Below are 24,471 nucleotides of genomic sequence, written 5' to 3'. Positions count from 1 at the left end.
AAGTCAAAGTGAGCCTGATTAACAGCTGTTGCATTTTCACCATTTAGATAAGCATCTTTGTGTCACTCAAAAAGTGGAAGAAATTGCATATACTGTAGCCATAATTTGTAGCACAGATTGTTGGATGAAATGCAAACTAACCTTGCTTACTTATTTCAAAGCGAGGGCACATATTTCAGCCTTGTGGGAAAAAACGGACAAAGAGTTGAAATTCCACAAGGCAGTGACAAAAAGCTTACAGCACCTGGTATTCCTAGGCGGTCTCCCATCCAAGTACTAACCAGGCCCGACCCTGCTTAGCTTCCGAGATCAGACGAGATCAGGCGTACTCAGGCCGGTGTGGCCGTAAGCGAGAAACAATCTCTTGCTGCACTATGTAAAGTCAAAGTGAGCCTGATTAACAGCTGTTGCATTTTCACCATTTAGATAAGCATCTTTGTGTCACTCAAAAAGTGGAAGAAATTGCATATACTGTAGCCATAATTTGTAGCACAGATTGTTGGATGAAATGCAAACTAACCTTGCTTACTTATTTCAAAGCGAGGGCACATATTTCAGCCTTGTGGGAAAAAACGGACAAAGAGTTGAAATTCCACAAGGCAGTGACAAAAAGCTTACAGCACCTGGTATTCCTAGGCGGTCTCCCATCCAAGTACTAACCAGGCCCGACCCTGCTTAGCTTCCGAGATCAGACGAGATCAGGCGTACTCAGGCCGGTGTGGCCGTAAGCGAGAAACAATCTCTTGCTGCACTATGTAAAGTCAAAGTGAGCCTGATTAACAGCTGTTGCATTTTCACCATTTAGATAAGCATCTTTGTGTCACTCAAAAAGTGGAAGAAATTGCATATACTGTAGCCATAATTTGTAGCACAGATTGTTGGATGAAATGCAAACTAACCTTGCTTACTTATTTCAAAGCGAGGGCACATATTTCAGCCTTGTGGGAAAAAACGGACAAAGAGTTGAAATTCCACAAGGCAGTGACAAAAAGCTTACAGCACCTGGTATTCCTAGGGCGGTCTCCCATCCAAGTACTAACCAGGCCCGACCCTGCTTAGCTTCCGAGATCAGACGAGATCAGGCGTACTCAGGCCGGTGTGGCCGTAAGCGAGAAACAATCTCTTGCTGCACTATGTAAAGTCAAAGTGAGCCTGATTAACAGCTGTTGCATTTTCACCATTTAGATAAGCATCTTTGTGTCACTCAAAAGTGGAAGAAATTGCATATACTGTAGCCATAATTTGTAGCACAGATTGTTGGATGAAATGCAAACTAACCTTGCTTACTTATTTCAAAGCGAGGGCACATATTTCAGCCTTGTGGGAAAAAACGGACAAAGAGTTGAAATTCCACAAGGCAGTGACAAAAAGCTTACAGCACCTGGTATTCCTAGGCGGTCTCCCATCCAAGTACTAACCAGGCCCGACCCTGCTTAGCTTCCGAGATCAGACGAGATCAGGCGTACTCAGGCCGGTGTGGCCGTAAGCGAGAAACAATCTCTTGCTGCACTATGTAAAGTCAAAGTGAGCCTGATTAACAGCTGTTGCATTTTCACCATTTAGATAAGCATCTTTGTGTCACTCAAAAAGTGGAAGAAATTGCATATACTGTAGCCATAATTTGTAGCACAGATTGTTGGATGAAATGCAAACTAACCTTGCTTACTTATTTCAAAGCGAGGGCACATATTTCAGCCTTGTGGGAAAAAACGGACAAAGAGTTGAAATTCCACAAGGCAGTGACAAAAAGCTTACAGCACCTGGTATTCCTAGGCGGTCTCCCATCCAAGTACTAACCAGGCCCGACCCTGCTTAGCTTCCGAGATCAGACGAGATCAGGCGTACTCAGGCCGGTGTGGCCGTAAGCGAGAAACAATCTCTTGCTGCACTATGTAAAGTCAAAGTGAGCCTGATTAACAGCTGTTGCATTTTCACCATTTAGATAAGCATCTTTGTGTCACTCAAAAAGTGGAAGAAATTGCATATACTGTAGCCATAATTTGTAGCACAGATTGTTGGATGAAATGCAAACTAACCTTGCTTACTTATTTCAAAGCGAGGGCACATATTTCAGCCTTGTGGGAAAAAACGGACAAAGAGTTGAAATTCCACAAGGCAGTGACAAAAAGCTTACAGCACCTGGTATTCCTAGGCGGTCTCCCATCCAAGTACTAACCAGGCCCGACCCTGCTTAGCTTCCGAGATCAGACGAGATCAGGCGTACTCAGGCCGGTGTGGCCGTAAGCGAGAAACAATCTCTTGCTGCACTATGTAAAGTCAAAGTGAGCCTGATTAACAGCTGTTGCATTTTCACCATTTAGATAAGCATCTTTGTGTCACTCAAAAAGTGGAAGAAATTGCATATACTGTAGCCATAATTTGTAGCACAGATTGTTGGATGAAATGCAAACTAACCTTGCTTACTTATTTCAAAGCGAGGGCACATATTTCAGCCTTGTGGGAAAAAACGGACAAAGAGTTGAAATTCCACAAGGCAGTGACAAAAGCTTACAGCACCTGGTATTCCTAGGCGGTCTCCCATCCAAGTACTAACCAGGCCCGACCCTGCTTAGCTTCCGAGATCAGACGAGATCAGGCGTACTCAGGCCGGTGTGGCCGTAAGCGAGAAACAATCTCTTGCTGCACTATGTAAAGTCAAAGTGAGCCTGATTAACAGCTGTTGCATTTTCACCATTTAGATAAGCATCTTTGTGTCACTCAAAAAGTGGAAGAAATTGCATATACTGTAGCCATAATTTGTAGCACAGATTGTTGGATGAAATGCAAACTAACCTTGCTTACTTATTTCAAAGCGAGGGCACATATTTCAGCCTTGTGGGAAAAAAACGGACAAAGAGTTGAAATTCCACAAGGCAGTGACAAAAAGCTTACAGCACCTGGTATTCCTAGGCGGTCTCCCATCCAAGTACTAACCAGGCCCGACCCTGCTTAGCTTCCGAGATCAGACGAGATCAGGCGTACTCAGGCCGGTGTGGCCGTAAGCGAGAAACAATCTCTTGCTGCACTATGTAAAGTCAAAGTGAGCCTGATTAACAGCTGTTGCATTTTCACCATTTAGATAAGCATCTTTGTGTCACTCAAAAAGTGGAAGAAATTGCATATACTGTAGCCATAATTTGTAGCACAGATTGTTGGATGAAATGCAAACTAACCTTGCTTACTTATTTCAAAGCGAGGGCACATATTTCAGCCTTGTGGGAAAAAACGGACAAAGAGTTGAAATTCCACAAGGCAGTGACAAAAAGCTTACAGCACCTGGTATTCCTAGGCGGTCTCCCATCCAAGTACTAACCAGGCCCGACCCTGCTTAGCTTCCGAGATCAGACGAGATCAGGCGTACTCAGGCCGGTGTGGCCGTAAGCGAGAAACAATCTCTTGCTGCACTATGTAAAGTCAAAGTGAGCCTGATTAACAGCTGTTGCATTTTCACCATTTAGATAAGCATCTTTGTGTCACTCAAAAAGTGGAAGAAATTGCATATACTGTAGCCATAATTTGTAGCACAGATTGTTGGATGAAATGCAAACTAACCTTGCTTACTTATTTCAAAGCGAGGGCACATATTTCAGCCTTGTGGGAAAAAAACGGACAAAGAGTTGAAATTCCACAAGGCAGTGACAAAAAGCTTACAGCACCTGGTATTCCTAGGCGGTCTCCCATCCAAGTACTAACCAGGCCCGACCCTGCTTAGCTTCCGAGATCAGACGAGATCAGGCGTACTCAGGCCGGTGTGGCCGTAAGCGAGAAACAATCTCTTGCTGCACTATGTAAAGTCAAAGTGAGCCTGATTAACAGCTGTTGCATTTTCACCATTTAGATAAGCATCTTTGTGTCACTCAAAAAGTGGAAGAAATTGCATATACTGTAGCCATAATTTGTAGCACAGATTGTTGGATGAAATGCAAACTAACCTTGCTTACTTATTTCAAAGCGAGGGCACATATTTCAGCCTTGTGGGAAAAAACGGACAAAGAGTTGAAATTCCACAAGGCAGTGACAAAAAGCTTACAGCACCTGGTATTCCTAGGCGGTCTCCCATCCAAGTACTAACCAGGCCCGACCCTGCTTAGCTTCCGAGATCAGACGAGATCAGGCGTACTCAGGCCGGTGTGGCCGTAAGCGAGAAACAATCTCTTGCTGCACTATGTAAAGTCAAAGTGAGCCTGATTAACAGCTGTTGCATTTTCACCATTTAGATAAGCATCTTTGTGTCACTCAAAAAGTGGAAGAAATTGCATATACTGTAGCCATAATTTGTAGCACAGATTGTTGGATGAAATGCAAACTAACCTTGCTTACTTATTTCAAAGCGAGGGCACATATTTCAGCCTTGTGGGAAAAAACGGACAAAGAGTTGAAATTCCACAAGGCAGTGACAAAAAGCTTACAGCACCTGGTATTCCTAGGCGGTCTCCCATCCAAGTACTAACCAGGCCCGACCCTGCTTAGCTTCCGAGATCAGACGAGATCAGGCGTACTCAGGCCGGTGTGGCCGTAAGCGAGAAACAATCTCTTGCTGCACTATGTAAAGTCAAAGTGAGCCTGATTAACAGCTGTTGCATTTTCACCATTTAGATAAGCATCTTTGTGTCACTCAAAAAGTGGAAGAAATTGCATATACTGTAGCCATAATTTGTAGCACAGATTGTTGGATGAAATGCAAACTAACCTTGCTTACTTATTTCAAAGCGAGGGCACATATTTCAGCCTTGTGGGAAAAAACGGACAAGAGTTGAAATTCCACAAGGCAGTGACAAAAAGCTTACAGCACCTGGTATTCCTAGGCGGTCTCCCATCCAAGTACTAACCAGGCCCGACCCTGCTTAGCTTCCGAGATCAGACGAGATCAGGCGTACTCAGGCCGGTGTGGCCGTAAGCGAGAAACAATCTCTTGCTGCACTATGTAAAGTCAAAGTGAGCCTGATTAACAGCTGTTGCATTTTCACCATTTAGATAAGCATCTTTGTGTCACTCAAAAAGTGGAAGAAATTGCATATACTGTAGCCATAATTTGTAGCACAGATTGTTGGATGAAATGCAAACTAACCTTGCTTACTTATTTCAAAGCGAGGGCACATATTTCAGCCTTGTGGGAAAAAACGGACAAAGAGTTGAAATTCCACAAGGCAGTGACAAAAAGCTTACAGCACCTGGTATTCCTAGGCGGTCTCCCATCCAAGTACTAACCAGGCCCGACCCTGCTTAGCTTCCGAGATCAGACGAGATCAGGCGTACTCAGGCCGGTGTGGCCGTAAGCGAGAAACAATCTCTTGCTGCACTATGTAAAGTCAAAGTGAGCCTGATTAACAGCTGTTGCATTTTCACCATTTAGATAAGCATCTTTGTGTCACTCAAAAAGTGGAAGAAATTGCATATACTGTAGCCATAATTTGTAGCACAGATTGTTGGATGAAATGCAAACTAACCTTGCTTACTTATTTCAAAGCGAGGGCACATATTTCAGCCTTGTGGGAAAAAACGGACAAAGAGTTGAAATTCCACAAGGCAGTGACAAAAAGCTTACAGCACCTGGTATTCCTAGGCGGTCTCCCATCCAAGTACTAACCAGGCCCGACCCTGCTTAGCTTCCGAGATCAGACGAGATCAGGCGTACTCAGGCCGGTGTGGCCGTAAGCGAGAAACAATCTCTTGCTGCACTATGTAAAGTCAAAGTGAGCCTGATTAACAGCTGTTGCATTTTCACCATTTAGATAAGCATCTTTGTGTCACTCAAAAAGTGGAAGAAATTGCATATACTGTAGCCATAATTTGTAGCACAGATTGTTGGATGAAATGCAAACTAACCTTGCTTACTTATTTCAAAGCGAGGGCACATATTTCAGCCTTGTGGGAAAAAACGGACAAAGAGTTGAAATTCCACAAGGCAGTGACAAAAAGCTTACAGCACCTGGTATTCCTAGGCGGTCTCCCATCCAAGTACTAACCAGGCCCGACCCTGCTTAGCTTCCGAGATCAGACGAGATCAGGCGTACTCAGGCCGGTGTGGCCGTAAGCGAGAAACAATCTCTTGCTGCACTATGTAAAGTCAAAGTGAGCCTGATTAACAGCTGTTGCATTTTCACCATTTAGATAAGCATCTTTGTGTCACTCAAAAAGTGGAAGAAATTGCATATACTGTAGCCATAATTTGTAGCACAGATTGTTGGATGAAATGCAAACTAACCTTGCTTACTTATTTCAAAGCGAGGGCACATATTTCAGCCTTGTGGGAAAAAACGGACAAAGAGTTGAAATTCCCACAAGGCAGTGACAAAAAGCTTACAGCACCTGGTATTCCTAGGCGGTCTCCCATCCAAGTACTAACCAGGCCCGACCCTGCTTAGCTTCCGAGATCAGACGAGATCAGGCGTACTCAGGCCGGTGTGGCCGTAAGCGAGAAACAATCTCTTGCTGCACTATGTAAAGTCAAAGTGAGCCTGATTAACAGCTGTTGCATTTTCACCATTTAGATAAGCATCTTTGTGTCACTCAAAAAGTGGAAGAAATTGCATATACTGTAGCCATAATTTGTAGCACAGATTGTTGGATGAAATGCAAACTAACCTTGCTTACTTATTTCAAAGCGAGGGCACATATTTCAGCCTTGTGGGAAAAAACGGACAAAGAGTTGAAATTCCACAAGGCAGTGACAAAAAGCTTACAGCACCTGGTATTCCTAGGCGGTCTCCCATCCAAGTACTAACCAGGCCCGACCCTGCTTAGCTTCCGAGATCAGACGAGATCAGGCGTACTCAGGCCGGTGTGGCCGTAAGCGAGAAACAATCTCTTGCTGCACTATGTAAAGTCAAAGTGAGCCTGATTAACAGCTGTTGCATTTTCACCATTTAGATAAGCATCTTTGTGTCACTCAAAAAGTGGAAGAAATTGCATATACTGTAGCCATAATTTGTAGCACAGATTGTTGGATGAAATGCAAACTAACCTTGCTTACTTATTTCAAAGCGAGGGCACATATTTCAGCCTTGTGGGAAAAAAACGGACAAAGAGTTGAAATTCCACAAGGCAGTGACAAAAAGCTTACAGCACCTGGTATTCCTAGGCGGTCTCCCATCCAAGTACTAACCAGGCCCGACCCTGCTTAGCTTCCGAGATCAGACGAGATCAGGCGTACTCAGGCCGGTGTGGCCGTAAGCGAGAAACAATCTCTTGCTGCACTATGTAAAGTCAAAGTGAGCCTGATTAACAGCTGTTGCATTTTCACCATTTAGATAAGCATCTTTGTGTCACTCAAAAAGTGGAAGAAATTGCATATACTGTAGCCATAATTTGTAGCACAGATTGTTGGATGAAATGCAAACTAACCTTGCTTACTTATTTCAAAGCGAGGGCACATATTTCAGCTTGTGGGAAAAAACGGACAAAGAGTTGAAATTCCACAAGGCAGTGACAAAAAGCTTACAGCACCTGGTATTCCTAGGCGGTCCTCCCATCCAAGTACTAACCAGGCCCGACCCTGCTTAGCTTCCGAGATCAGACGAGATCAGGCGTACTCAGGCCGGTGTGGCCGTAAGCGAGAAACAATCTCTTGCTGCACTATGTAAAGTCAAAGTGAGCCTGATTAACAGCTGTTGCATTTTCACCATTTAGATAAGCATCTTTGTGTCACTCAAAAAGTGGAAGAAATTGCATATACTGTAGCCATAATTTGTAGCACAGATTGTTGGATGAAATGCAAACTAACCTTGCTTACTTATTTCAAAGCGAGGGCACATATTTCAGCCTTGTGGGAAAAAACGGACAAAGAGTTGAAATTCCACAAGGCAGTGACAAAAAGCTTACAGCACCTGGTATTCCTAGGCGGTCTCCCATCCAAGTACTAACCAGGCCCGACCCTGCTTAGCTTCCGAGATCAGACGAGATCAGGCGTACTCAGGCCGGTGTGGCCGTAAGCGAGAAACAATCTCTTGCTGCACTATGTAAAGTCAAAGTGAGCCTGATTAACAGCTGTTGCATTTTCACCATTTAGATAAGCATCTTTGTGTCACTCAAAAAGTGGAAGAAATTGCATATACTGTAGCCATAATTTGTAGCACAGATTGTTGGATGAAATGCAAACTAACCTTGCTTACTTATTTCAAAGCGAGGGCACATATTTCAGCCTTGTGGGAAAAAACGGACAAAGAGTTGAAATTCCACAAGGCAGTGACAAAAAGCTTACAGCACCTGGTATTCCTAGGCGGTCTCCCATCCAAGTACTAACCAGGCCCGACCCTGCTTAGCTTCCGAGATCAGACGAGATCAGGCGTACTCAGGCCGGTGTGGCCGTAAGCGAGAAACAATCTCTTGCTGCACTATGTAAAGTCAAAGTGAGCCTGATTAACAGCTGTTGCATTTTCACCATTTAGATAAGCATCTTTGTGTCACTCAAAAAGTGGAAGAAATTGCATATACTGTAGCCATAATTTGTAGCACAGATTGTTGGATGAAATGCAAACTAACCTTGCTTACTTATTTCAAAGCGAGGGCACATATTTCAGCCTTGTGGGAAAAAACGGACAAAGAGTTGAAATTCCACAAGGCAGTGACAAAAAGCTTACAGCACCTGGTATTCCTAGGCGGTCTCCCATCCAAGTACTAACCAGGCCCGACCCTGCTTAGCTTCCGAGATCAGACGAGATCAGGCGTACTCAGGCCGGTGTGGCCGTAAGCGAGAAACAATCTCTTGCTGCACTATGTAAAGTCAAAGTGAGCCTGATTAACAGCTGTTGCATTTTCACCATTTAGATAAGCATCTTTGTGTCACTCAAAAGTGGAAGAAATTGCATATACTGTAGCCATAATTTGTAGCACAGATTGTTGGATGAAATGCAAACTAACCTTGCTTACTTATTTCAAAGCGAGGGCACATATTTCAGCCTTGTGGGAAAAAACGGACAAAGAGTTGAAATTCCACAAGGCAGTGACAAAAAGCTTACAGCACCTGGTATTCCTAGGCGGTCTCCCATCCAAGTACTAACCAGGCCCGACCCTGCTTAGCTTCCGAGATCAGACGAGATCAGGCGTACTCAGGCCGGTGTGGCCGTAAGCGAGAAACAATCTCTTGCTGCACTATGTAAAGTCAAAGTGAGCCTGATTAACAGCTGTTGCATTTTCACCATTTAGATAAGCATCTTTGTGTCACTCAAAAAGTGGAAGAAATTGCATATACTGTAGCCATAATTTGTAGCACAGATTGTTGGATGAAATGCAAACTAACCTTGCTTACTTATTTCAAAGCGAGGGCACATATTTCAGCCTTGTGGGAAAAAACGGACAAAGAGTTGAAATTCCACAAGGCAGTGACAAAAAGCTTACAGCACCTGGTATTCCTAGGCGGTCTCCCATCCAAGTACTAACCAGGCCCGACCCTGCTTAGCTTCCGAGATCAGACGAGATCAGGCGTACTCAGGCCGGTGTGGCCGTAAGCGAGAAACAATCTCTTGCTGCACTATGTAAAGTCAAAGTGAGCCTGATTAACAGCTGTTGCATTTTCACCATTTAGATAAGCATCTTTGTGTCACTCAAAAAGTGGAAGAAATTGCATATACTGTAGCCATAATTTGTAGCACAGATTGTTGGATGAAATGCAAACTAACCTTGCTTACTTATTTCAAAGCGAGGCACATATTTCAGCCTTGTGGGAAAAAAACGGACAAAGAGTTGAAATTCCACAAGGCAGTGACAAAAAGCTTACAGCACCTGGTATTCCTAGGCGGTCTCCCATCCAAGTACTAACCAGGCCCGACCCTGCTTAGCTTCCGAGATCAGACGAGATCAGGCGTACTCAGGCCGGTGTGGCCGTAAGCGAGAAACAATCTCTTGCTGCACTATGTAAAGTCAAAGTGAGCCTGATTAACAGCTGTTGCATTTTCACCATTTAGATAAGCATCTTTGTGTCACTCAAAAAGTGGAAGAAATTGCATATACTGTAGCCATAATTTGTAGCACAGATTGTTGGATGAAATGCAAACTAACCTTGCTTACTTATTTCAAAGCGAGGGCACATATTTCAGCCTTGTGGGAAAAAACGGACAAAGAGTTGAAATTCCACAAGGCAGTGACAAAAAGCTTACAGCACCTGGTATTCCTAGGCGGTCTCCCATCCAAGTACTAACCAGGCCCGACCCTGCTTAGCTTCCGAGATCAGACGAGATCAGGCGTACTCAGGCCGGTGTGGCCGTAAGCGAGAAACAATCTCTTGCTGCACTATGTAAAGTCAAAGTGAGCCTGATTAACAGCTGTTGCATTTTCACCATTTAGATAAGCATCTTTGTGTCACTCAAAAAGTGGAAGAAATTGCATATACTGTAGCCATAATTTGTAGCACAGATTGTTGGATGAAATGCAAACTAACCTTGCTTACTTATTTCAAAGCGAGGGCACATATTTCAGCCTTGTGGGAAAAAAACGGACAAAGAGTTGAAATTCCACAAGGCAGTGACAAAAAGCTTACAGCACCTGGTATTCCTAGGCGGTCTCCCATCCAAGTACTAACCAGGCCCGACCCTGCTTAGCTTCCGAGATCAGACGAGATCAGGCGTACTCAGGCCGGTGTGGCCGTAAGCGAGAAACAATCTCTTGCTGCACTATGTAAAGTCAAAGTGAGCCTGATTAACAGCTGTTGCATTTTCACCATTTAGATAAGCATCTTTGTGTCACTCAAAAGTGGAAGAAATTGCATATACTGTAGCCATAATTTGTAGCACAGATTGTTGGATGAAATGCAAACTAACCTTGCTTACTTATTTCAAAGCGAGGGGCACATATTTCAGCCTTGTGGGAAAAAACGGACAAAGAGTTGAAATTCCACAAGGCAGTGACAAAAAGCTTACAGCACCTGGTATTCCTAGGCGGTCTCCCATCCAAGTACTAACCAGGCCCGACCCTGCTTAGCTTCCGAGATCAGACGAGATCAGGCGTACTCAGGCCGGTGTGGCCGTAAGCGAGAAACAATCTCTTGCTGCACTATGTAAAGTCAAAGTGAGCCTGATTAACAGCTGTTGCATTTTCACCATTTAGATAAGCATCTTTGTGTCACTCAAAAAGTGGAAGAAATTGCATATACTGTAGCCATAATTTGTAGCACAGATTGTTGGATGAAATGCAAACTAACCTTGCTTACTTATTTCAAAGCGAGGGCACATATTTCAGCCTTGTGGGAAAAAACGGACAAAGAGTTGAAATTCCACAAGGCAGTGACAAAAAGCTTACAGCACCTGGTATTCCTAGGCGGTCTCCCATCCAAGTACTAACCAGGCCCGACCCTGCTTAGCTTCCGAGATCAGACGAGATCAGGCGTACTCAGGCCGGTGTGGCCGTAAGCGAGAAACAATCTCTTGCTGCACTATGTAAAGTCAAAGTGAGGCCTGATTAACAGCTGTTTGCATTTTCACCATTTAGATAAGCATCTTTGTGTCACTCAAAAAGTGGAAGAAATTGCATATACTGTAGCCATAATTTGTAGCACAGATTGTTGGATGAAATGCAAACTAACCTTGCTTACTTATTTCAAAGCGAGGGCACATATTTCAGCCTTGTGGGAAAAAACGGACAAAGAGTTGAAATTCCACAAGGCAGTGACAAAAAGCTTACAGCACCTGGTATTCCTAGGCGGTCTCCCATCCAAGTACTAACCAGGCCCGACCCTGCTTAGCTTCCGAGATCAGACGAGATCAGGCGTACTCAGGCCGGTGTGGCCGTAAGCGAGAAACAATCTCTTGCTGCACTATGTAAAGTCAAAGTGAGCCTGATTAACAGCTGTTGCATTTTCACCATTTAGATAAGCATCTTTGTGTCACTCAAAAAGTGGAAGAAATTGCATATACTGTAGCCATAATTTGTAGCACAGATTGTTGGATGAAATGCAAACTAACCTTGCTTACTTATTTCAAAGCGAGGGCACATATTTCAGCCTTGTGGGAAAAAACGGACAAAGAGTTGAAATTCCACAAGGCAGTGACAAAAAGCTTACAGCACCTGGTATTCCTAGGCGGTCTCCCATCCAAGTACTAACCAGGCCCGACCCTGCTTAGCTTCCGAGATCAGACGAGATCAGGCGTACTCAGGCCGGTGTGGCCGTAAGCGAGAAACAATCTCTTGCTGCACTATGTAAAGTCAAAGTGAGCCTGATTAACAGCTGTTGCATTTTCACCATTTAGATAAGCATCTTTGTGTCACTCAAAAGTGGAAGAAATTGCATATACTGTAGCCATAATTTGTAGCACAGATTGTTGGATGAAATGCAAACTAACCTTGCTTACTTATTTCAAAGCGAGGGCACATATTTCAGCCTTGTGGGAAAAAACGGACAAAGAGTTGAAATTCCACAAGGCAGTGACAAAAAGCTTACAGCACCTGGTATTCCTAGGCGGTCTCCCATCCAAGTACTAACCAGGCCCGACCCTGCTTAGCTTCCGAGATCAGACGAGATCAGGCGTACTCAGGCCGGTGTGGCCGTAAGCGAGAAACAATCTCTTGCTGCACTATGTAAAGTCAAAGTGAGCCTGATTAACAGCTGTTGCATTTTCACCATTTAGATAAGCATCTTTGTGTCACTCAAAAGTGGAAGAAATTGCATATACTGTAGCCATAATTGTAGCACAGATTGTTGGATGAAATGCAAACTAACCTTGCTTACTTATTTCAAAGCGAGGGCACATATTTCAGCCTTGTGGGAAAAAACGGACAAAGAGTTGAAATTCCACAAGGCAGTGACAAAAAGCTTACAGCACCTGGTATTCCTAGGCGGTCTCCCATCCAAGTACTAACCAGGCCCGACCCTGCTTAGCTTCCGAGATCAGACGAGATCAGGCGTACTCAGGCCGGTGTGGCCGTAAGCGAGAACAATCTCTTGCTGCACTATGTAAAGTCAAAGTGAGCCTGATTAACAGCTGTTGCATTTTCACCATTTAGATAAGCATCTTTGTGTCACTCAAAAAGTGGAAGAAATTGCATATACTGTAGCCATAATTTGTAGCACAGATTGTTGGATGAAATGCAAACTAACCTTGCTTACTTATTTCAAAGCGAGGGCACATATTTCAGCCTTGTGGGAAAAAACGGACAAAGAGTTGAAATTCCACAAGGCAGTGACAAAAAGCTTACAGCACCTGGTATTCCTAGGCGGTCTCCCATCCAAGTACTAACCAGGCCCGACCCTGCTTAGCTTCCGAGATCAGACGAGATCAGGCGTACTCAGGCCGGTGTGGCCGTAAGCGAGAAACAATCTCTTGCTGCACTATGTAAAGTCAAAGTGAGCCTGATTAACAGCTGTTGCATTTTCACCATTTAGATAAGCATCTTTGTGTCACTCAAAAAGTGGAAGAAATTGCATATACTGTAGCCATAATTTGTAGCACAGATTGTTGGATGAAATGCAAACTAACCTTGCTTACTTATTTCAAAGCGAGGGCACATATTTCAGCCTTGTGGGAAAAAACGGACAAAGAGTTGAAATTCCACAAGGCAGTGACAAAAAGCTTACAGCACCTGGTATTCCTAGGCGGTCTCCCATCCAAGTACTAACCAGGCCCGACCCTGCTTAGCTTCCGAGATCAGACGAGATCAGGCGTACTCAGGCCGGTGTGGCCGTAAGCGAGAAACAATCTCTTGCTGCACTATGTAAAGTCAAAGTGAGCCTGATTAACAGCTGTTGCATTTTCACCATTTAGATAAGCATCTTTGTGTCACTCAAAAAGTGGAAGAAATTGCATATACTGTAGCCATAATTTGTAGCACAGATTGTTGGATGAAATGCAAACTAACCTTGCTTACTTATTTCAAAGCGAGGGCACATATTTCAGCCTTGTGGGAAAAAACGGACAAAGAGTTGAAATTCCACAAGGCAGTGACAAAAAGCTTACAGCACCTGGTATTCCTAGGCGGTCTCCCATCCAAGTACTAACCAGGCCCGACCCTGCTTAGCTTCCGAGATCAGACGAGATCAGGCGTACTCAGGCCGGTGTGGCCGTAAGCGAGAAACAATCTCTTGCTGCACTATGTAAAGTCAAAGTGAGCCTGATTAACAGCTGTTGCATTTTCACCATTTAGATAAGCATCTTTGTGTCACTCAAAAAGTGGAAGAAATTGCATATACTGTAGCCATAATTTGTAGCACAGATTGTTGGATGAAATGCAAACTAACCTTGCTTACTTATTTCAAAGCGAGGGCACATATTTCAGCCTTGTGGGAAAAAAACGGACAAAGAGTTGAAATTCCACAAGGCAGTGACAAAAAGCTTACAGCACCTGGTATTCCTAGGCGGTCTCCCATCCAAGTACTAACCAGGCCCGACCCTGCTTAGCTTCCGAGATCAGACGAGATCAGGCGTACTCAGGCCGGTGTGGCCGTAAGCGAGAAACAATCTCTTGCTGCACTATGTAAAGTCAAAGTGAGCCTGATTAACAGCTGTTGCATTTTCACCATTAGATAAGCATCTTTGTGTCACTCAAAAAGTGGAAGAAATTGCATATACTGTAGCCATAATTTGTAGCACAGATTGTTGGATGAAATGCAAACTAACCTTGCTTACTTATTTCAAAGCGAGGGCACATATTTCAGCCTTGTGGGAAAAAACGGACAAAGAGTTGAAATTCCACAAGGCAGTGACAAAAAGCTTACAGCACCTGGTATTCCTAGGCGGTCTCCCATCCAAGTACTAACCAGGCCCGACCCTGCTTAGCTTCCGAGATCAGACGAGATCAGGCGTACTCAGGCCGGTGTGGCCGTAAGCGAGAAACAATCTCTTGCTGCACTATGTAAAGTCAAAGTGAGCCTGATTAACAGCTGTTGCATTTTCACCATTTAGATAAGCATCTTTGTGTCACTCAAAAAGTGGAAGAAATTGCATATACTGTAGCCATAATTTGTAGCACAGATTGTTGGATGAAATGCAAACTAACCTTGCTTACTTATTTCAAAGCGAGGGCACATATTTCAGCCTTGTGGGAAAAAACGGACAAAGAGTTGAAATTCCACAAGGCAGTGACAAAAAGCTTACAGCACCTGGTATTCCTAGGCGGTCTCCCATCCAAGTACTAACCAGGCCCGACCCTGCTTAGCTTCCGAGATCAGACGAGATCAGGCGTACTCAGGCCGGTGTGGCCGTAAGCGAGAAACAATCTCTTGCTGCACTATGTAAAGTCAAAGTGAGCCTGATTAACAGCTGTTGCATTTTCACCATTTAGATAAGCATCTTTGTGTCACTCAAAAAGTGGAAGAAATTGCATATACTGTAGCCATAATTTGTAGCACAGATTGTTGGATGAAATGCAAACTAACCTTGCTTACTTATTTCAAAGCGAGGGCACATATTTCAGCCTTGTGGGAAAAAAACGGACAAGAGTTGAAATTCCACAAGGCAGTGACAAAAAGCTTACAGCACCTGGTATTCCTAGGCGGTCTCCCATCCAAGTACTAACCAGGCCCGACCCTGCTTAGCTTCCGAGATCAGACGAGATCAGGCGTACTCAGGCCGGTGTGGCCGTAAGCGAGAAACAATCTCTTGCTGCACTATGTAAAGTCAAAGTGAGCCTGATTAACAGCTGTTGCATTTTCACCATTTAGATAAGCATCTTTGTGTCACTCAAAAAGTGGAAGAAATTGCATATACTGTAGCCATAATTTGTAGCACAGATTGTTGGATGAAATGCAAACTAACCTTGCTTACTTATTTCAAAGCGAGGGCACATATTTCAGCCTTGTGGGAAAAAACGGACAAAGAGTTGAAATTCCACAAGGCAGTGACAAAAAGCTTACAGCACCTGGTATTCCTAGGCGGTCTCCCATCCAAGTACTAACCAGGCCCGACCCTGCTTAGCTTCCGAGATCAGACGAGATCAGGCGTACTCAGGCCGGTGTGGCCGTAAGCGAGAAACAATCTCTTGCTGCACTATGTAAAGTCAAAGTGAGCCTGATTAACAGCTGTTGCATTTTCACCATTTAGATAAGCATCTTTGTGTCACTCAAAAAGTGGAAGAAATTGCATATACTGTAGCCATAATTTGTAGCACAGATTGTTGGATGAAATGCAAACTAACCTTGCTTACTTATTTCAAAGCGAGGGCACATATTTCAGCCTTGTGGGAAAAAAACGGACAAAGAGTTGAAATTCCACAAGGCAGTGACAAAAAGCTTACAGCACCTGGTATTCCTAGGCGGTCTCCCATCCAAGTACTAACCAGGCCCGACCCTGCTTAGCTTCCGAGATCAGACGAGATCAGGCGTACTCAGGCCGGTGTGGCGTAAGCGAGAAACAATCTCTTGCTGCACTATGTAAAGTCAAAGTGAGCCTGATTAACAGCTGTTGCATTTTCACCATTTAGATAAGCATCTTTGTGTCACTCAAAAAGTGGAAGAAATTGCATATACTGTAGCCATAATTTGTAGCACAGATTGTTGGATGAAATGCAAACTAACCTTGCTTACTTATTTCAAAGCGAGGGCACATATTTCAGCCTTGTGGGAAAAAACGGACAAAGAGTTGAAATTCCACAAGGCAGTGACAAAAAGCTTACAGCACCTGGTATTCCTAGGCGGTCTCCCATCCAAGTACTAACCAGGCCCGACCCTGCTTAGCTTCCGAGATCAGACGAGATCAGGCGTACTCAGGCCGGTGTGGCCGTAAGCGAGAAACAATCTCTTGCTGCACTATGTAAAGTCAAAGTGAGCCTGATTAACAGCTGTTGCATTTTCACCATTTAGATAAGCATCTTTGTGTCACTCAAAAAAGTGGAAGAAATTGCATATACTGTAGCCATAATTTGTAGCACAGATTGTTGGATGAAATGCAAACTAACCTTGCTTACTTATTTCAAAGCGAGGGCACATATTTCAGCCTTGTGGGAAAAAACGGACAAAGAGTTGAAATTCCACAAGGCAGTGACAAAAAGCTTACAGCACCTGGTATTCCTAGGCGGTCTCCCATCCAAGTACTAACCAGGCCCGACCCTGCTTAGCTTCCGAGATCAGACGAGATCAGGCGTACTCAGGCCGGTGTGGCCGTAAGCGAGAAACAATCTCTTGCTGCACTATGTAAAGTCAAAGTGAGCCTGATTAACAGCTGTTTGCATTTTCACCATTTAGATAAGCATCTTTGTGTCACTCAAAAGTGGAAGAAATTGCATATACTGTAGCCATAATTTGTAGCACAGATTGTTGGATGAAATGCAAACTAACCTTGCTTACTTATTTCAAAGCGAGGGCACATATTTCAGCTTGTGGGAAAAAAACGGACAAAGAGTTGAAATTCCACAAGGCAGTGACAAAAAAGCTTACAGCACCTGGTATTCCTAGGCGTCTCCCATCCAAGTACTAACCAGGCCCGACCCTGCTTAGCTTCCGAGATCAGACGAGATCAGGCGTACTCAGGCCGGTGTGGCCGTAAGCGAGAAACAATCTCTTGCTGCACTAGGTAAAGTCAAAGTGAGCCTGATTACAGCTGTTGCATTTTCACCATTTAGATAAGCATCTTTGTGTCACTCAAAAAGTGGAAGAAATTGCATATACTGTAGCCATAATTTGTAGCACAGATTGTTGGATGAAATGCAAACTAACCTTGCTTACTTATTTCAAAGCGAGGGCACATATTTCAGCCTTGTGGGAAAAAACGGACAAAGAGTTGAAATTCCACAAGGCAGTGACAAAAAGCTTACAGCACCTGGTATTCCTAGGCGGTCTCCCATCCAAGTACTAACCAGGCCCGACCCTGCTTAGCTTCCGAGATCAGACGAGATCAGGCGTACTCAGGCCGGTGTGGCCGTAAGCGAGAAACAATCTCTTGCTGCACTATGTAAAGTCAAAGTGAGCCTGATTAACAGCTGTTGCATTTTCACCATTTAGATAGCATCTTTGTGTCACTCAAAAAGTGGAAGAAATTGCATATACTGTAGCCATAATTTGTAGCACAGATTGTTGGATGAAATGCAAACTAACCTTGCTTACTTATTTCAAAGCGAGGGCACATATTTCAGCCTTGTGGGAAAAAACGGACAAAGAGTTGAAATTCCACAAGGCAGTGACAAAAAGCTTACAGCACCTGGTATTCCTAGGCGGTCTCCCATCCAAGTACTAACCAGGCCCGACCCTGCTTAGCTTCCGAGATCAGACGAGATCAGGCGTACTCAGGCCGGTGTGGCCGTAAGCGAGAAACAATCTCTTGCTGCACTATGTAAAGTCAAAGTGAGCCTGATTAACAGCTGTTTGCATTTTCACCATTTAGATAAGCATCTTTGTGTCACTCAAAAAGTGGAAGAAATTGCATATACTGTAGCCATAATTTGTAGCACAGATTGTTGGATGAAATGCAAACTAACCTTGCTTACTTATTTCAAAGCGAGGGCACATATTTCAGCCTTGTGGGAAAAACGGACAAAGAGTTGAAATTCCACAAGGCAGTGACAAAAAGCTTACAGCACCTGGTATTCCTAGGCGGTCTCCCATCCAAGTACTAACCAGGCCCGACCCTGCTTAGCTTCCGAGATCAGACGAGATCAGGCGTACTCAGGCCGGTGTGGCCGTAAGCGAGAAACAATCTCTTGCTGCACTATGTAAAGTCAAAGTGAGCCTGATTAACAGCTGTTGCATTTTCACCATTTAGATAAGCATCTTTGTGTCACTCAAAAAGTGGAAGAAATTGCATATACTGTAGCCATAATTTGTAGCACAGATTGTTGGATGAAAATGCAAACTAACCTTGCTTACTTATTTCAAAGCGAGGGCAAACATATTTCAGCCTTGTGGGAAAAAACGGACAAAGAGTTGAAATTCCACAAGGCAGTGACAAAAAGCTTACAGCACCTGGTATTCCTAGGCGGTCTCCCATCCAAGTACTAACCAGGCCCGACCCTGCTTAGCTTCCGAGATCAGACGAGATCAGGCGTACTCAGGCCGTTGTGGCCGTAAGCGAGAAACAATCTCTTGCTGCACTATGTAAAGTCAAGTGAGCCTGATTAACAGCTTTGCATTTTCACCATTTAGATAAGGCATCTTTGTGTCACTCAAAAAGTGGAAGAAATTGCATATACTGTAGCCATAATTTGTAGCACAGATTGTTGGATGAAATGCAAACTAACCTTGCTTACTTATTTCAAAGCGAGGGCACATATTTCAGCCTTGTGGGAAAAAACGGACAAAGAGTTGAAATTCCACAAGGCAGTGACAAAAAGCTTACAGCACCTGGTATTCCTAGGCGGTCTCCCATCCAAGTACTAACCAGGCCCGACCCTGCTTAGCTTCCGAGATCAGACGAGATCAGGCGTACTCAGGCCGGTGTGGCCGTAAGCGAGAAACAATCTCTTGCTGCACTATGTAAAGTCAAAGTGAGCCTGATTAACAGCTGTTGCATTTTCACCATTTAGATAAGCATCTTTGTGTCACTCAAAAAGTGGAAGAAAATTGCATATACTGTAGCCATAATTTGTAGCACAGATTGTTGGATGAAATGCAAACTAACCTTGCTTACTTATTTCAAAGCGAGGGCACATATTTCAGCCTTGTGGGAAAAACGGACAAAGAGTTGAAATTCCACAAGGCAGTGACAAAAAGCTTACAGCACCTGGTATTCCTAGGCGGTCTCCCATCCAAGTACTAACCAGGCCCGACCCTGCTTAGCTTCCGAGATCAGACGAGATCAGGCGTACTCAGGCCGGTGTGGCCGTAAGCGAGAAACCAATCTCTTGCTGCACTATGTAAAGTCAAAGTGAGCCTGATTAACAGCTGTTGCATTTCACCATTTAGATAAGCATCTTTGTGTCACTCAAAAAGTGGAAGAAATTGCATATACTGTAGCCATAATTTGTAGCACAGATTGTTGGATGAAATGCAAACTAACCTTGCTTACTTATTTCAAAAGCGAGGGCACATATTTCAGCCTTGTGGGAAAAAAACGGACAAAGAGTTGAAATTCCACAAGGCAGTGACAAAAAGCTTACAGCACCTGGTATTCCTAGGCGGTCTCCCATCCAAGTACTAACCAGGCCCGACCCTGCTTAGCTTCCGAGATCAGACGAGATCAGGCGTACTCAGGCCGGTGTGGCCGTAAGCGAGAAACAATCTCTTGCTGCACTATGTAAAGTCAAAGTGAGCCTGATTAACAGCTGTTGCATTTTCACCATTTAGATAAGCATCTTTGTGTCACTCAAAAAGTGGAAGAAATTGCATATACTGTAGCCATAATTTGTAGCACAGATTGTTGGATGAAATGCAAACTAAACTTGCTTACTTATTTCAAAGCGAGGGCACATATTTCAGCCTTGTGGGAAAAAAACGGACAAAGAGTTGAAATTCCACAAGGCAGTGACAAAAAGCTTACAGCACCTGGTATTCCTAGGCGGTCTCCCATCCAAGTACCTAACCAGGCCCGACCCTGCTTAGCTTCCGAGATCAGACGAGATCAGGCGTACTCAGGCCGGTGTGGCCGTAAGCGAGAAACAATCTCTTGCTGCACTATGTAAAGTCAAAGTGAGCCTGATTAACAAGCTGTTGCATTTTCACCATTTAGATAAGCATCTTTGTGTCACTCAAAAGTGGAAGAAATTGCATATACTGTAGCCATAATTTGTTAGCACAGATTGTTGGATGAAATGCAAACTAACCTTGCTTACTTATTTCAAAGCGAGGGCAACATATTTCAGCCTTGTGGGAAAAAACGGACAAAGAGTTGAAATTCCACAAGGCAGTGACAAAAAGCTTACAGCACCTGGTATTCCTAGGCGGTCTCCCATCCAAGTTACTAACCAGGCCCGACCCTGCTTAGCTTCCGAGATCAGACGAGATCAGGCGTACTCAGGCCGGTGTGGCCGTAAGCGAGAAACAATCTCTTGCTGCACTATGTAAAGTCAAAGTGAGCCTGATTAACAGCTGTTGCATTTTCACCATTTTAGATAAGCATCTTTGTGTCACTCAAAAAGTGGAAGAAATTGCATATACTGTAGCCATAATTTGTAGCACAGATTGTTGGATGAAATGCAAACTAACCTTGCTTACTTATTTCAAAGCGAGGGCACATATTTCAGCCTTGTGGGAAAAAACGGACAAAGAGTTGAAATTCCACAAGGCAGTGACAAAAAGCTTACAGCACCTGGTATTCCTAGGCGGTCTCCACATCCAAGTACTAACAGGCCCGACCCTGCTTAGCTTCCGAGATCAGACGAGATCAGGCGTACTCAGGCCGGTGTGGCCGTAAGCGAGAAACAATCTCTTGCTGCACTATGTAAAGTCAAAGTGAGCCTGAATTAACAGCTGTTGCATTTTCACCATTTAGATAAGCATCTTTGTGTCACTCAAAAAGTGGAAGAAATTGCATATACTGTAGCCATAATTTGTAGCACAGATTGTTGGATGAAATGCAAACTAACCTTGCTTACTTATTTCAAAGCGAGGGCACATATTTCAGCCTTGTGGGAAAAAACGGACAAAGAGTTGAAATTCCACAAGGCAGTGACAAAAAGCTTACAGCACCTGGTATTCCTAGGCGGTCTCCCATCCAAGTACTAACCAGGCCCGACCCTGCTTAGCTTCCGAGATCAGACGAGATCAGGCGTACTCAGGCCGGTGTGGCCGTAAGCGAGAAACAATCTCTTGCTGCACTATGTAAAGTCAAAGTGAGCCTGATTAACAGCTGTTGCATTTTCACCATTTAGATAAGCATCTTTGTGTCACTCAAAAAGTGGAAGAAATTGCATATACTGTAGCCATAATTTGTAGCACAGATTGTTGGATGAAATGCAAACTAACCTTGCTTACTTATTTCAAAGCGAGGGCACATATTTCAGCCTTGTGGGAAAAAACGGACAAAGAGTTGAAATTCCACAAGGCAGTGACAAAAAGCTTACAGCACCTGGTATTCCTAGGCGGTCTCCCATCCAAGTACTAACCAGGCCCGACCCTGCTTAGCTTCCGAGATCAGACGAGATCAGGCGTACTCAGGCCGGTGTGGCCGTAAGCGAGAAACAATCTCTTGCTGCACTATGTAAAGTCAAAGTGAGCCTGATTAACAGCTGTTGCATTTTCACCATTTAGATAAGCATCTTTGTGTCACTCAAAAAGTGGAAGAAATTGCATATACTGTAGCCATAATTTGTAGCACAGATTGTTGGATGAAATGCAAACTAACCTTGCTTACTTATTTCAAAGCGAGGGCACATATTTCAGCCTTGTGGGAAAAAACGGACAAAGAGTTGAAATTCCACAAGGCAGTGACAAAAAGCTTACAGCACCTGGTATTCCTAGGCGGTCTCCCATCCAAGTACTAACCAGGCCCGACCCTGCTTAGCTTCCGAGATCAGACGAGATCAGGCGTACTCAGGCCGGTGTGGCCGTAAGCGAGAAACAATCTCTTGCTGCACTATGTAAAGTCAAAGTGAGCCTGATTAACAGCTGTTGCATTTTCACCATTTAGATAAGCATCTTTGTGTCACTCAAAAAGTGGAAGAAATTGCATATACTGTAGCCATAATTTGTAGCACAGATTGTTGGATGAAATGCAAACTAACCTTGCTTACTTATTTCAAAGCGAGGGCACATATTTCAGCCTTGTGGGAAAAAACGGACAAAGAGTTGAAATTCCACAAGGCAGTGACAAAAAGCTTACAGCACCTGGTATTCCTAGGCGGTCTCCCATCCAAGTACTAACCAGGCCCGACCCTGCTTAGCTTCCGAGATCAGACGAGATCAGGCGTACTCAGGCCGGTGTGGCCGTAAGCGAGAAACAATCTCTTGCTGCACTATGTAAAGTCAAAGTGAGCCTGATTAACAGCTGTTGCATTTTCACCATTTAGATAAGCATCTTTGTGTCACTCAAAAAGTGGAAGAAATTGCATATACTGTAGCCATAATTTGTAGCACAGATTGTTGGATGAAATGCAAACTAACCTTGCTTACTTATTTCAAAGCGAGGGCACATATTTCAGCCTTGTGGGAAAAAACGGACAAAGAGTTGAAATTCCACAAGGCAGTGACAAAAAGCTTACAGCACCTGGTATTCCTAGGCGGTCTCCCATCCAAGTACTAACCAGGCCCGACCCTGCTTAGCTTCCGAGATCAGACGAGATCAGGCGTACTCAGGCCGGTGTGGCCGTAAGCGAGAAACAATCTCTTGCTGCACTATGTAAAGTCAAAGTGAGCCTGATTAACAGCTGTTGCATTTTCACCATTTAGATAAGCATCTTTGTGTCACTCAAAAAGTGGAAGAAATTGCATATACTGTAGCCATAATTTGTAGCACAGATTGTTGGATGAAATGCAAACTAACCTTGCTTACTTATTTCAAAGCGAGGGCACATATTTCAGCCTTGTGGGAAAAAACGGACAAAGAGTTGAAATTCCACAAGGCAGTGACAAAAAGCTTACAGCACCTGGTATTCCTAGGCGGTCTCCCATCCAAGTACTAACCAGGCCCGACCCTGCTTAGCTTCCGAGATCAGACGAGATCAGGCGTACTCAGGCCGGTGTGGCCGTAAGCGAGAAACAATCTCTTGCTGCACTATGTAAAGTCAAAGTGAGCCTGATTAACAGCTGTTGCATTTTCACCATTTAGATAAGCATCTTTGTGTCACTCAAAAAGTGGAAGAAATTGCATATACTGTAGCCATAATTTGTAGCACAGATTGTTGGATGAAATGCAAACTAACCTTGCTTACTTATTTCAAAGCGAGGGCACATATTTCAGCCTTGTGGGAAAAAACGGACAAAGAGTTGAAATTCCACAAGGCAGTGACAAAAAGCTTACAGCACCTGGTATTCCTAGGCGGTCTCCCATCCAAGTACTAACCAGGCCCGACCCTGCTTAGCTTCCGAGATCAGACGAGATCAGGCGTACTCAGGCCGGTGTGGCCGTAAGCGAGAAACAATCTCTTGCTGCACTATGTAAAGTCAAAGTGAGCCTGATTAACAGCTGTTGCATTTTCACCATTTAGATAAGCATCTTTGTGTCACTCAAAAAGTGGAAGAAATTGCATATACTGTAGCCATAATTTGTAGCACAGATTGTTGGATGAAATGCAAACTAACCTTGCTTACTTATTTCAAAGCGAGGGCACATATTTCAGCCTTGTGGGAAAAAACGGACAAAGAGTTGAAATTCCACAAGGCAGTGACAAAAAGCTTACAGCACCTGGTATTCCTAGGCGGTCTCCCATCCAAGTACTAACCAGGCCCGACCCTGCTTAGCTTCCGAGATCAGACGAGATCAGGCGTACTCAGGCCGGTGTGGCCGTAAGCGAGAAACAATCTCTTGCTGCACTATGTAAAGTCAAAGTGAGCCTGATTAACAGCTGTTGCATTTTCACCATTTAGATAAGCATCTTTGTGTCACTCAAAAAGTGGAAGAAATTGCATATACTGTAGCCATAATTTGTAGCACAGATTGTTGGATGAAATGCAAACTAACCTTGCTTACTTATTTCAAAGCGAGGGCACATATTTCAGCCTTGTGGGAAAAAACGGACAAAGAG

The 24,471-nt window shown here is 44.0% G+C and overlaps 57 non-coding genes and 7 pseudogenes across 57 annotated transcripts; all 64 read right to left on the bottom strand.

The window, feature by feature from the left end:
• Positions 1–232: 232 nt before the first annotated feature.
• Positions 233–351, bottom strand: LOC118957425. The gene has a single exon (XR_005046737.1). It is a non-coding gene; the product is annotated as a 5S ribosomal RNA (ribosomal RNA).
• Positions 352–611: 260 nt separating this feature from the next.
• On the bottom strand, positions 612–730 carry LOC118957423. The gene has a single exon (XR_005046735.1). It is a non-coding gene; the product is annotated as a 5S ribosomal RNA (ribosomal RNA).
• Positions 731–990: 260 nt separating this feature from the next.
• LOC118957461 lies at positions 991–1,110 on the bottom strand (annotated as a pseudogene).
• Positions 1,111–1,369: 259 nt separating this feature from the next.
• On the bottom strand, positions 1,370–1,488 carry LOC118957422. The gene has a single exon (XR_005046734.1). It is a non-coding gene; the product is annotated as a 5S ribosomal RNA (ribosomal RNA).
• A 260-nt stretch (positions 1,489–1,748) lies between these two features.
• LOC118957421 lies at positions 1,749–1,867 on the bottom strand. Its single transcript, XR_005046733.1, has one exon. It is a non-coding gene; the product is annotated as a 5S ribosomal RNA (ribosomal RNA).
• Positions 1,868–2,127: 260 nt separating this feature from the next.
• Positions 2,128–2,246, bottom strand: LOC118957420. The gene has a single exon (XR_005046732.1). It is a non-coding gene; the product is annotated as a 5S ribosomal RNA (ribosomal RNA).
• Positions 2,247–2,505: 259 nt separating this feature from the next.
• On the bottom strand, positions 2,506–2,624 carry LOC118957419. Its single transcript, XR_005046731.1, has one exon. It is a non-coding gene; the product is annotated as a 5S ribosomal RNA (ribosomal RNA).
• Positions 2,625–2,885: 261 nt separating this feature from the next.
• On the bottom strand, positions 2,886–3,004 carry LOC118957418. The gene has a single exon (XR_005046730.1). It is a non-coding gene; the product is annotated as a 5S ribosomal RNA (ribosomal RNA).
• A 260-nt stretch (positions 3,005–3,264) lies between these two features.
• On the bottom strand, positions 3,265–3,383 carry LOC118957417. The gene has a single exon (XR_005046729.1). It is a non-coding gene; the product is annotated as a 5S ribosomal RNA (ribosomal RNA).
• Positions 3,384–3,644: 261 nt separating this feature from the next.
• On the bottom strand, positions 3,645–3,763 carry LOC118957416. Its single transcript, XR_005046728.1, has one exon. It is a non-coding gene; the product is annotated as a 5S ribosomal RNA (ribosomal RNA).
• A 260-nt stretch (positions 3,764–4,023) lies between these two features.
• Positions 4,024–4,142, bottom strand: LOC118957415. The gene has a single exon (XR_005046727.1). It is a non-coding gene; the product is annotated as a 5S ribosomal RNA (ribosomal RNA).
• Positions 4,143–4,402: 260 nt separating this feature from the next.
• Positions 4,403–4,521, bottom strand: LOC118957414. The gene has a single exon (XR_005046726.1). It is a non-coding gene; the product is annotated as a 5S ribosomal RNA (ribosomal RNA).
• Positions 4,522–4,780: 259 nt separating this feature from the next.
• LOC118957412 lies at positions 4,781–4,899 on the bottom strand. The gene has a single exon (XR_005046724.1). It is a non-coding gene; the product is annotated as a 5S ribosomal RNA (ribosomal RNA).
• Positions 4,900–5,159: 260 nt separating this feature from the next.
• Positions 5,160–5,278, bottom strand: LOC118957411. Its single transcript, XR_005046723.1, has one exon. It is a non-coding gene; the product is annotated as a 5S ribosomal RNA (ribosomal RNA).
• A 260-nt stretch (positions 5,279–5,538) lies between these two features.
• On the bottom strand, positions 5,539–5,657 carry LOC118957410. Its single transcript, XR_005046722.1, has one exon. It is a non-coding gene; the product is annotated as a 5S ribosomal RNA (ribosomal RNA).
• A 260-nt stretch (positions 5,658–5,917) lies between these two features.
• Positions 5,918–6,036, bottom strand: LOC118957409. The gene has a single exon (XR_005046721.1). It is a non-coding gene; the product is annotated as a 5S ribosomal RNA (ribosomal RNA).
• Positions 6,037–6,297: 261 nt separating this feature from the next.
• Positions 6,298–6,416, bottom strand: LOC118957408. The gene has a single exon (XR_005046720.1). It is a non-coding gene; the product is annotated as a 5S ribosomal RNA (ribosomal RNA).
• Positions 6,417–6,676: 260 nt separating this feature from the next.
• LOC118957407 lies at positions 6,677–6,795 on the bottom strand. The gene has a single exon (XR_005046719.1). It is a non-coding gene; the product is annotated as a 5S ribosomal RNA (ribosomal RNA).
• Positions 6,796–7,056: 261 nt separating this feature from the next.
• LOC118957406 lies at positions 7,057–7,175 on the bottom strand. The gene has a single exon (XR_005046718.1). It is a non-coding gene; the product is annotated as a 5S ribosomal RNA (ribosomal RNA).
• A 259-nt stretch (positions 7,176–7,434) lies between these two features.
• LOC118957465 lies at positions 7,435–7,554 on the bottom strand (annotated as a pseudogene).
• Positions 7,555–7,814: 260 nt separating this feature from the next.
• On the bottom strand, positions 7,815–7,933 carry LOC118957405. The gene has a single exon (XR_005046717.1). It is a non-coding gene; the product is annotated as a 5S ribosomal RNA (ribosomal RNA).
• A 260-nt stretch (positions 7,934–8,193) lies between these two features.
• Positions 8,194–8,312, bottom strand: LOC118957404. Its single transcript, XR_005046716.1, has one exon. It is a non-coding gene; the product is annotated as a 5S ribosomal RNA (ribosomal RNA).
• A 260-nt stretch (positions 8,313–8,572) lies between these two features.
• LOC118957403 lies at positions 8,573–8,691 on the bottom strand. The gene has a single exon (XR_005046715.1). It is a non-coding gene; the product is annotated as a 5S ribosomal RNA (ribosomal RNA).
• Positions 8,692–8,950: 259 nt separating this feature from the next.
• On the bottom strand, positions 8,951–9,069 carry LOC118957401. The gene has a single exon (XR_005046713.1). It is a non-coding gene; the product is annotated as a 5S ribosomal RNA (ribosomal RNA).
• A 260-nt stretch (positions 9,070–9,329) lies between these two features.
• Positions 9,330–9,448, bottom strand: LOC118957400. Its single transcript, XR_005046712.1, has one exon. It is a non-coding gene; the product is annotated as a 5S ribosomal RNA (ribosomal RNA).
• Positions 9,449–9,708: 260 nt separating this feature from the next.
• On the bottom strand, positions 9,709–9,827 carry LOC118957399. The gene has a single exon (XR_005046711.1). It is a non-coding gene; the product is annotated as a 5S ribosomal RNA (ribosomal RNA).
• Positions 9,828–10,087: 260 nt separating this feature from the next.
• Positions 10,088–10,206, bottom strand: LOC118957398. Its single transcript, XR_005046710.1, has one exon. It is a non-coding gene; the product is annotated as a 5S ribosomal RNA (ribosomal RNA).
• Positions 10,207–10,467: 261 nt separating this feature from the next.
• Positions 10,468–10,586, bottom strand: LOC118957397. The gene has a single exon (XR_005046709.1). It is a non-coding gene; the product is annotated as a 5S ribosomal RNA (ribosomal RNA).
• A 260-nt stretch (positions 10,587–10,846) lies between these two features.
• Positions 10,847–10,965, bottom strand: LOC118957396. The gene has a single exon (XR_005046708.1). It is a non-coding gene; the product is annotated as a 5S ribosomal RNA (ribosomal RNA).
• A 260-nt stretch (positions 10,966–11,225) lies between these two features.
• Positions 11,226–11,344, bottom strand: LOC118957395. Its single transcript, XR_005046707.1, has one exon. It is a non-coding gene; the product is annotated as a 5S ribosomal RNA (ribosomal RNA).
• Positions 11,345–11,606: 262 nt separating this feature from the next.
• On the bottom strand, positions 11,607–11,725 carry LOC118957394. Its single transcript, XR_005046706.1, has one exon. It is a non-coding gene; the product is annotated as a 5S ribosomal RNA (ribosomal RNA).
• A 260-nt stretch (positions 11,726–11,985) lies between these two features.
• LOC118957393 lies at positions 11,986–12,104 on the bottom strand. Its single transcript, XR_005046705.1, has one exon. It is a non-coding gene; the product is annotated as a 5S ribosomal RNA (ribosomal RNA).
• A 259-nt stretch (positions 12,105–12,363) lies between these two features.
• LOC118957392 lies at positions 12,364–12,482 on the bottom strand. The gene has a single exon (XR_005046704.1). It is a non-coding gene; the product is annotated as a 5S ribosomal RNA (ribosomal RNA).
• A 258-nt stretch (positions 12,483–12,740) lies between these two features.
• LOC118957390 lies at positions 12,741–12,859 on the bottom strand. The gene has a single exon (XR_005046702.1). It is a non-coding gene; the product is annotated as a 5S ribosomal RNA (ribosomal RNA).
• Positions 12,860–13,118: 259 nt separating this feature from the next.
• LOC118957389 lies at positions 13,119–13,237 on the bottom strand. Its single transcript, XR_005046701.1, has one exon. It is a non-coding gene; the product is annotated as a 5S ribosomal RNA (ribosomal RNA).
• Positions 13,238–13,497: 260 nt separating this feature from the next.
• Positions 13,498–13,616, bottom strand: LOC118957388. The gene has a single exon (XR_005046700.1). It is a non-coding gene; the product is annotated as a 5S ribosomal RNA (ribosomal RNA).
• A 260-nt stretch (positions 13,617–13,876) lies between these two features.
• Positions 13,877–13,995, bottom strand: LOC118957387. The gene has a single exon (XR_005046699.1). It is a non-coding gene; the product is annotated as a 5S ribosomal RNA (ribosomal RNA).
• A 261-nt stretch (positions 13,996–14,256) lies between these two features.
• On the bottom strand, positions 14,257–14,375 carry LOC118957386. The gene has a single exon (XR_005046698.1). It is a non-coding gene; the product is annotated as a 5S ribosomal RNA (ribosomal RNA).
• A 259-nt stretch (positions 14,376–14,634) lies between these two features.
• LOC118957385 lies at positions 14,635–14,753 on the bottom strand. The gene has a single exon (XR_005046697.1). It is a non-coding gene; the product is annotated as a 5S ribosomal RNA (ribosomal RNA).
• A 260-nt stretch (positions 14,754–15,013) lies between these two features.
• On the bottom strand, positions 15,014–15,132 carry LOC118957384. Its single transcript, XR_005046696.1, has one exon. It is a non-coding gene; the product is annotated as a 5S ribosomal RNA (ribosomal RNA).
• Positions 15,133–15,392: 260 nt separating this feature from the next.
• Positions 15,393–15,511, bottom strand: LOC118957383. Its single transcript, XR_005046695.1, has one exon. It is a non-coding gene; the product is annotated as a 5S ribosomal RNA (ribosomal RNA).
• Positions 15,512–15,771: 260 nt separating this feature from the next.
• Positions 15,772–15,890, bottom strand: LOC118957382. The gene has a single exon (XR_005046694.1). It is a non-coding gene; the product is annotated as a 5S ribosomal RNA (ribosomal RNA).
• Positions 15,891–16,151: 261 nt separating this feature from the next.
• On the bottom strand, positions 16,152–16,269 carry LOC118957471 (annotated as a pseudogene).
• Positions 16,270–16,529: 260 nt separating this feature from the next.
• On the bottom strand, positions 16,530–16,648 carry LOC118957381. The gene has a single exon (XR_005046693.1). It is a non-coding gene; the product is annotated as a 5S ribosomal RNA (ribosomal RNA).
• A 261-nt stretch (positions 16,649–16,909) lies between these two features.
• LOC118957379 lies at positions 16,910–17,028 on the bottom strand. The gene has a single exon (XR_005046691.1). It is a non-coding gene; the product is annotated as a 5S ribosomal RNA (ribosomal RNA).
• Positions 17,029–17,289: 261 nt separating this feature from the next.
• LOC118957469 lies at positions 17,290–17,407 on the bottom strand (annotated as a pseudogene).
• Positions 17,408–17,666: 259 nt separating this feature from the next.
• LOC118957378 lies at positions 17,667–17,785 on the bottom strand. The gene has a single exon (XR_005046690.1). It is a non-coding gene; the product is annotated as a 5S ribosomal RNA (ribosomal RNA).
• A 259-nt stretch (positions 17,786–18,044) lies between these two features.
• Positions 18,045–18,163, bottom strand: LOC118957377. Its single transcript, XR_005046689.1, has one exon. It is a non-coding gene; the product is annotated as a 5S ribosomal RNA (ribosomal RNA).
• A 260-nt stretch (positions 18,164–18,423) lies between these two features.
• Positions 18,424–18,542, bottom strand: LOC118957376. Its single transcript, XR_005046688.1, has one exon. It is a non-coding gene; the product is annotated as a 5S ribosomal RNA (ribosomal RNA).
• A 263-nt stretch (positions 18,543–18,805) lies between these two features.
• LOC118957460 lies at positions 18,806–18,924 on the bottom strand (annotated as a pseudogene).
• Positions 18,925–19,183: 259 nt separating this feature from the next.
• Positions 19,184–19,302, bottom strand: LOC118957375. The gene has a single exon (XR_005046687.1). It is a non-coding gene; the product is annotated as a 5S ribosomal RNA (ribosomal RNA).
• Positions 19,303–19,562: 260 nt separating this feature from the next.
• LOC118957374 lies at positions 19,563–19,681 on the bottom strand. The gene has a single exon (XR_005046686.1). It is a non-coding gene; the product is annotated as a 5S ribosomal RNA (ribosomal RNA).
• A 262-nt stretch (positions 19,682–19,943) lies between these two features.
• Positions 19,944–20,062, bottom strand: LOC118957373. Its single transcript, XR_005046685.1, has one exon. It is a non-coding gene; the product is annotated as a 5S ribosomal RNA (ribosomal RNA).
• A 261-nt stretch (positions 20,063–20,323) lies between these two features.
• Positions 20,324–20,443, bottom strand: LOC118957456. The gene has a single exon (XR_005046768.1). It is a non-coding gene; the product is annotated as a 5S ribosomal RNA (ribosomal RNA).
• A 262-nt stretch (positions 20,444–20,705) lies between these two features.
• LOC118957466 lies at positions 20,706–20,825 on the bottom strand (annotated as a pseudogene).
• Positions 20,826–21,086: 261 nt separating this feature from the next.
• Positions 21,087–21,205, bottom strand: LOC118957481 (annotated as a pseudogene).
• A 261-nt stretch (positions 21,206–21,466) lies between these two features.
• Positions 21,467–21,585, bottom strand: LOC118957372. The gene has a single exon (XR_005046684.1). It is a non-coding gene; the product is annotated as a 5S ribosomal RNA (ribosomal RNA).
• Positions 21,586–21,845: 260 nt separating this feature from the next.
• Positions 21,846–21,964, bottom strand: LOC118957371. Its single transcript, XR_005046683.1, has one exon. It is a non-coding gene; the product is annotated as a 5S ribosomal RNA (ribosomal RNA).
• A 260-nt stretch (positions 21,965–22,224) lies between these two features.
• On the bottom strand, positions 22,225–22,343 carry LOC118957370. Its single transcript, XR_005046682.1, has one exon. It is a non-coding gene; the product is annotated as a 5S ribosomal RNA (ribosomal RNA).
• A 260-nt stretch (positions 22,344–22,603) lies between these two features.
• Positions 22,604–22,722, bottom strand: LOC118957368. The gene has a single exon (XR_005046680.1). It is a non-coding gene; the product is annotated as a 5S ribosomal RNA (ribosomal RNA).
• Positions 22,723–22,982: 260 nt separating this feature from the next.
• On the bottom strand, positions 22,983–23,101 carry LOC118957367. Its single transcript, XR_005046679.1, has one exon. It is a non-coding gene; the product is annotated as a 5S ribosomal RNA (ribosomal RNA).
• Positions 23,102–23,361: 260 nt separating this feature from the next.
• Positions 23,362–23,480, bottom strand: LOC118957366. Its single transcript, XR_005046678.1, has one exon. It is a non-coding gene; the product is annotated as a 5S ribosomal RNA (ribosomal RNA).
• Positions 23,481–23,740: 260 nt separating this feature from the next.
• On the bottom strand, positions 23,741–23,859 carry LOC118957365. The gene has a single exon (XR_005046677.1). It is a non-coding gene; the product is annotated as a 5S ribosomal RNA (ribosomal RNA).
• A 260-nt stretch (positions 23,860–24,119) lies between these two features.
• On the bottom strand, positions 24,120–24,238 carry LOC118957364. Its single transcript, XR_005046676.1, has one exon. It is a non-coding gene; the product is annotated as a 5S ribosomal RNA (ribosomal RNA).
• Between the last annotated feature and the right edge of the window lie 233 nt (positions 24,239–24,471).

The sequence above is a fragment of the Oncorhynchus mykiss genome, unplaced genomic scaffold, assembly GCF_013265735.2.
Source record: "Oncorhynchus mykiss isolate Arlee unplaced genomic scaffold, USDA_OmykA_1.1 un_scaffold_450, whole genome shotgun sequence".
Lineage (NCBI taxonomy): Eukaryota > Metazoa > Chordata > Actinopteri > Salmoniformes > Salmonidae > Oncorhynchus > Oncorhynchus mykiss.
Note: the sequence above shows the minus strand (reverse complement) of the source record. Positions and strands in the feature narration are given on the sequence as shown.